The sequence below is a fragment of the Apium graveolens genome, chromosome 6 (assembly GCF_009905375.1).
Source record: "Apium graveolens cultivar Ventura chromosome 6, ASM990537v1, whole genome shotgun sequence".
In the NCBI taxonomy this organism is placed as follows: domain Eukaryota; kingdom Viridiplantae; phylum Streptophyta; class Magnoliopsida; order Apiales; family Apiaceae; genus Apium; species Apium graveolens.
In genome coordinates, this window is record NC_133652.1 from 242,666,804 (window position 1) to 242,673,550 (window position 6,747).

The 6,747-nt window shown below is 30.7% G+C and overlaps 1 long non-coding RNA gene across 4 annotated transcripts; it reads left to right on the forward strand.

The window, feature by feature from the left end:
• Nucleotides 1–2,743: 2,743 nt before the first annotated feature.
• On the forward strand, nucleotides 2,744–5,820 carry LOC141667929 (uncharacterized). 4 transcript variants are annotated; one of them, XR_012552845.1, is made up of 5 exons: nucleotides 2,744–3,018; nucleotides 3,134–3,252; nucleotides 3,857–3,923; nucleotides 4,665–4,778; nucleotides 5,541–5,820. It is a non-coding gene; the product is annotated as an uncharacterized LOC141667929 (long non-coding RNA). The 4 variants fall into 4 exon arrangements; XR_012552847.1 differs by having other exon boundaries at nucleotides 3,159–3,252; XR_012552846.1 differs by having other exon boundaries at nucleotides 3,200–3,252.
• Nucleotides 5,821–6,747: the final 927 nt, after the last annotated feature.

Here is a 6,747-nt window from a genome sequence, read left to right on the forward strand (position 1 = left end):
CATTTGACTGTTCAAGTGTAATATATGTTTACATATAGTGTTATATTAGATATACTAGTGTTGCTTAATTAAAAAGATTTGTGTTACAATTGATTGAACATAGTGTTACAATAAGTTATATGGGACCCACAGGTGGTCCCACTTATGCAATATTGATCAAGCTATTATATCACTCATTTTGTGTTACATTTGGGTCTGTTAGTGTTACATTAGGTGCCTATTGTAACGTTTTCCTCTCTGTTATAATAGATCAGTGAAGTGTTACATTAGGGTGTCTATTGTAATGCTCGTATACGTAACGCCCCCTGGTGTTACAATAGACCTATTGTAACGCATTTAGGACCTATTGTAACACCATGTAGGCATTACAATAGCCCACTTATGTAGTCCTAGTAAAAGTACCATTCCCGACAACGAGTCTCGTTCCTGATTTACAAGATTAATTTTTAAAATGTTTTTTCAACGATCCAAACGTATGGATGTTAAGATATATCAATTTTAGTCATATGAAAAAATTATTAAAAAAATTTGAGTTTCATCTTGCATGTTAAGATTAGAAAAATCTAGTAAAAGTACTACTCCCGACAACGAGACTCTTTCCCGATTTATAAGATTAATTTTTAAAATGATTTTTTCGACAATCCAACCATATGGATGTTAATATATATCAACTTTAGTCATATGAAAAAATTATTAAAAAATTATAAATTCATCTTGCATGTCAGGATTAGAAAAATCTGGAAAAGTACCACTCCCGACAACGAGACTCCTTCCCGATTTACAAGATTAATTTTTAAAAAATGATTTTTTCCATGATCCAACCATACTGATGTTAAGATATATCAATTTTAGTCATATGAAAATATTATTAACAAATTTAAAATTCATCTTGCATGGCAGGATTAGAAAAATCTAGTAAAAGTACCACTCCCAACAACGAGACTCGTTCCTGATTTACAAGATTAATTTTTAAAATGTTTTTTTCGACGATTCAACCGTACGGATGTTAAGATACATCAATTTTAGTCATATGAAGAAATTATTAGAAAATTTGGGTTTCATCTTGCATGTCAGGATTAGAAAAATCTAGTAAAAGTACTACTCCCGACAACGAGACTCGTTTCCTATTTATAAGATTAATTTTTAAAATGATTTTTTCGACGATCCAACCGTACGGATGTTAAGATATATCAACTTTAGTCATATATAAAAATTATTAAAAAATTAGAAATTCATCTTGCATGTCAGGATTATAAAAATCTAATAAAAAGTACCACTCTCGACAGCGAGACTCGTTCCCGATTTACAAGATTAATTTTTAAAATGATTTTTTCAACGATCCAACCCGGATATTAAGATATATCAATTTTAGTCATATGAAAAAACATATTAACAAATTTAAAATTCATCTTGCATGTCAAGATTAGAAAATTCTAGTAAGAGTACCACTCCCGAAAATGAGATTCATTCCGGATTCACAAGATTATTTTTTTAAATGTTTTTTTCGACAATCCAACCATACGGATGTTAAGATATATCAATTTTAGTCATATGAAAAAATTATTAAAAAATTTAAAATCCATTTTGCATGTCAAGATTAGAAAAATCTAGTAAAAGTACCACTCCCGACAACGAGACTCGTTCCGGATTCACAAGATTATTTTTGAATATATTTTTTTTGACGATCCAACCATACGGATGTTTAGATATATCAATTTTAGTCATATGAAAAAATTATTAACAAATTTAAAATTCAACTTGCATGTCAGGATTAGAAAAATCTAGTAAAAGTGTCATTCCCGACAACGAGACTCGTTCCGGATTCACAAGATTATTTTATAATATATTTCTTCCATGATCCAACCGTACGGATGTTAAGATATATCAATTTTAGTCATATGAAAAAATTATTAACAAATTTAAAATTCATCTTGCATGTCAGGATTAGAAAAATCTAGTAAAAGTACCACTCCCGACAACGAGACTCGTTCCCGATTCACAAGATTATTTTTTAAAATAATTTTTTCGATGGTCCAACCGTACGGATGTTAATATATATCAATTTTAGTCATATGAAAAAATTATTAACAAATTTAAAATTAATCTTGCATGTCATGATTAGAAAATTCTAGTAAAAGTACCACTCTCAACAACGAGACTCGTTCCGGATTCACAAGATTATTTTTTAAAATATTTTTTCGATCATCCAACCGTACGGATGTTAAGATATATCAATTTTAGTCATATGAAAAAATTATTAACAAATTTAAAATACATCTTGCATGTCAGGATTAGAAAATTCTAGTAAAACTACCACTCCCGACAACGAAACTCGTTCACGATTCACAAGATTATTTTTTAGAATGTTTTTTCGATGATCTAACCATACAAATATCTTTATTTTAGTCTTATGAAAAAATTATTAAAATATTTCGTATTCATCTTGCATGGTGAATACAAAAATCTTGCTTGGAACGTGAATATTCAGAAAAACACTAGTTTCCAAAATTAGATTCATTTAACGTGTTGTAAAATATGTATCATATGTATACTAAATATTTTTTTCAACGTGTTGTAGAATAATAATAAAACATAAAATTATCTAGTTACACTAATATATAATAAAATTAAAAAAATAATGTAAATACACATAAATTAAAATTAAAATTAAAATTAATCATATATTACACGATATTTCCCCATTTGATTTTATGATTTTTTTTTCTCCCTCCTTACCAAATTCTTGTTCCCGGTTTCCACTTTTCACTATAGCCCTATCTTTTCGGCCTCTTTTACACAAACACTCATCGCCTCTCACACTCCCATCTTGCCATCTATCTGGCATCTCTTTTCCTCGTCAGTTTCAAATTCTTGTTTCTTCTATACAATCTAATTAGAGCTTAAGAACCCTAATCTTGGTCGATTTGGAGTTATTCAAAATCTGAGTTGTAATTAGTTTTACAATTAGTTTGATTGGAGGTTTTTAAGAGGAGCCCAATCTTTAATTCGTTGGAATTAGTAAGTTAATTAAGTCCTTTACAATTTTATGTTTATTTTTAATTTTTTTGAATCTCCAAAATTTGTGATTGTGTAATATTACTTAGGGTTAATAAATGTTTTTTGAGTTACATAGGTTATATTTTGAGATGTTTTTTTAGAACTGGGTGTATAATAAGCTCTGTTTCTCCTCTGGTTGGAGATGTAGCTTTGGATTTCGAAGCTGCGGCTATTTTCGATCAGGAATTCATCAATGTAAGTAACTAGATATAAGAGTTTTCGTACCATTTTCAAATTTTCGGCTAGAGTTGGTTACTTTCGATATTACTAGTTTTTATAAATTGAGCGTCTCTTTGTACTTGGAGTTGTTCTAATTGAGCACGGTGCCTTTTTATGGCTGATTATTACATTAGTATTGTCTTATAATACTTTTGTTTCAATGTCTTGTTTAATTGAGATGTATGTTGTTTATCCCAAATTGTGAAATCTAATTATGCAAGTATGCCACAAGTTCTGTGCATTTCAGAGTCTACTTTGAGTTGTGAATGCAGGGAATTTATGTATATGTGAAACTTTATATAATCAAGCACATACCTGACTTCTACGTGTTTGTGTTCTCAGATTAAACTCTCCGACTATAAACAAAATAATGCCTCATTTTGTGGTAGATATTGGGATAGTTTGATTCTTGTACCAGGTTTTATATAAAGATCCAGTATCCTGAACACTTTAGGGAAATGAGTACTTGGCCAGACCCTGTTGAATATCAAGATTCTATTTCTGTAATGGTTTAATCTACTGCTAGATTACTTGATGAACTGATGTTTTATTTGTATCTTCTGGATGATGACACTGCTAGGTGGACAAAGAAGAGAAAGGTTGAGTTTAGCACATAAAGCATCACCTAAACAAGGTGTAGCACAAAGGTGATCCCCTCTCTCTATCTCTCTCTACACATGAAATAAATAGATAAATTATGAATCATTACATGTATAATTTTTATCTATTCTTTTTTTATGAATATGATTAGCATTGACAACCGATTTTAATTGGAAACTAAAACCAATTATTTGTTTCACGTTGGCCGCAGAATACAGATGCAATTAGTTTATGCCAAAAAATAAAATTGCAAAACAATAAAAGTACATGTCCATGCACATCAGTTGCCAAACCAGTGGGAAAATGTTCTGCCTTTACTAAAACATCTATAATGTAGTCCATTTGTAAAAGAAGTGTAACTCTATTTCCCTCTGAATATATATCTTCATATGTAAGAACAACAAACCAACAGCCCTGTGCTGAATACAAAGTAAAAGAAATTATATCAACTCAAAAAAAATTAAATTTAGCTAATTTAATTTCCTGGTCGTTCTTTTACTTTTAGTTATCTAATATTCATCAATCAAAATAGACTTAGAATTAAACCAAAAATCGACCAAAATAATAGCTATGATATTAATGGAAGTGCTTAGGGTATTACATTCATTTTTTACGAATTTCCCCAAAAATCGACCAAAATAATAGCTAAGGTTCTAGTTATTAGTTAGTCAAATTATTTTTATTGCAGTTGTGATATCTTTTTATTTCTTTCAATGTACAAATTTTGTACTCCTATTTTTGGTGCATTGGTTTCATGTGTATTTACCTGGTGGCTACGTATTGTGCAGATGTTGCTGCACAGGGGATGCAGCCAGACCAATTTTTTTTATGGATGTTGCTAAAAAAGTAAAAGAACAAAGAAAAACCTTTAGTTTTTTACACTGAACTCGAAGCCGAGGATGGTAAGTTTATATATATATATTTAACAGTTGTATTTTTTAAAAAAAACTCTTGTAAGCAAGTCATTAGTAGTGGCAAGTTGTGCAGCTTACAAATTTTTAAATGACTGTCGAATATGTACACAATATGCATGATTTATTATATAAATTAGCAAATCAAAGTAAAATGACGTACTGCAAGTATGACTTGCCCTGATGGGTGTTAATGTATCATTTTGTGTTGGTAAGCCTGAGCTTAATTAGACATGGATTAAGAAGGGAATTTGGCTCTGCAAGGGTCATGTCAATTCTAGGTGTTTGGTAGCATATCTGTGGTGTTCAAGGCATCATTTTTTCTTTGTTGTCATTGACTTATGATCAAGTAATATGATGTCCATATATTTGCCACTTATAAAAGATTTGTAGGTTTTGGTAGTTGATTTTTTTCCGTGAACTCATAATTAAGATTTCACTTTTTCCTCTTTATGTTTTAATTTGGACGAATGAAGGAGCGTTTTTGTGTACTGCATTAGTGCAGACTATCCCTGCCCCTATGAAACTATAGTAGCATAATCTATTAGCTCATAATTTTCTTTCCAAAATACTTAACAAGTTGTGTTTGTAACTAATTCCTGGATTCAAGCTTTTTGCCTTATATATGTGGATTGCATATGGGCATATAGATTGCAGGTTTTACTTTTTATTTTCTATTTTCTTCTCTGCCTCCATTGTACTATTCTTGAAGTTCTATATATTCTTCTCATATACGTGTAATTCTTGATGCAGCAAACCTAGCAAACCTATATGTATGATACTTGGAACAAGAACATGATGGGCAAGAATAAGAACTAGGACTAGGTGTGCCAATGGAGTGAACATTGTCTTGCTTCTTGGGCAAAAACAAGGGAATGTGTATACAAATTAGTTACAATGTACCATAATGAGAATGTTTAGAAATAGATTTGAAGTTATAGTTATAATTCTTGTAGTGAACCTTTGTATTATAAATCTAATTTTAATTTTGAAGTAACAATTGAATTAATATAATATCATTTTATTTTTAAAATTGATTTATTTTAAATAATGAGATTAATTTTGTAAACAGTTGTGTGCAACCCACTTGAAAAATGATGAAAACTGTTGTATATCTCACTGCACATATTTTTTTTTAAAAAATGTTGTATTTTGATATTCTTTGCAATGATTTTAATCTTTTACACCATTGTCTTTTAAACAAAAAACATTCATGACAATGGTTTTAACCAGTTAAAAGAAGTTTATAAACTGTTGTTTATGAAAACATCTACAAAACCATTGTTGTTAAGTTAGGTAGACAATAGTTGAATAAAGAAACTGTTGTTTAAAGAATTTTCCAACAATGGTTAATATAGAGTAACCGTTGTAAATTCTTTATTGTAACCGGTATTTAAAAAACGTTGTTGAATCTCGCTTCTTACAAGTGTATTAACAACCGGTGTCCAACCTTCGATCACACGAGTGTTGGATAGACAACAGAAACTCTACCTGTCACATAACGGAAAAAAAATAGTTATATGATTGCAAATATGTTGTAGTGACTATCAGTGGTGGTGTTTGTGATATTAACTCGCATTACACTGTCACCAATGCCCACCATCAAAGTGGTCACCACTACGGATGCTACTATTTCCAATCACACCGGTATAACTATATGCATTGTCCCTGATTTTTTCAGTACCACTAATATCGTCGACAATATAAAAGTTACCACCAAGACCAATGTTACTACTACTAAAGTTACCGCGAATACGACCGCTAGCGCCCCGAGTTCCACTAATATAGTTGGAGCCACCAAGGCCATAACTAAACCAATACATGTGCCATTTACAAACTAGATATTGAGTTATAATTTTGTAGCACCATGGGCTCTGACATCTTTACGGTCACGTGAAGAACCTAATTCTTGTGAACTTGTTGAAGATCATGGGTAGGTTTTGGAAGTACATCTCGTGCA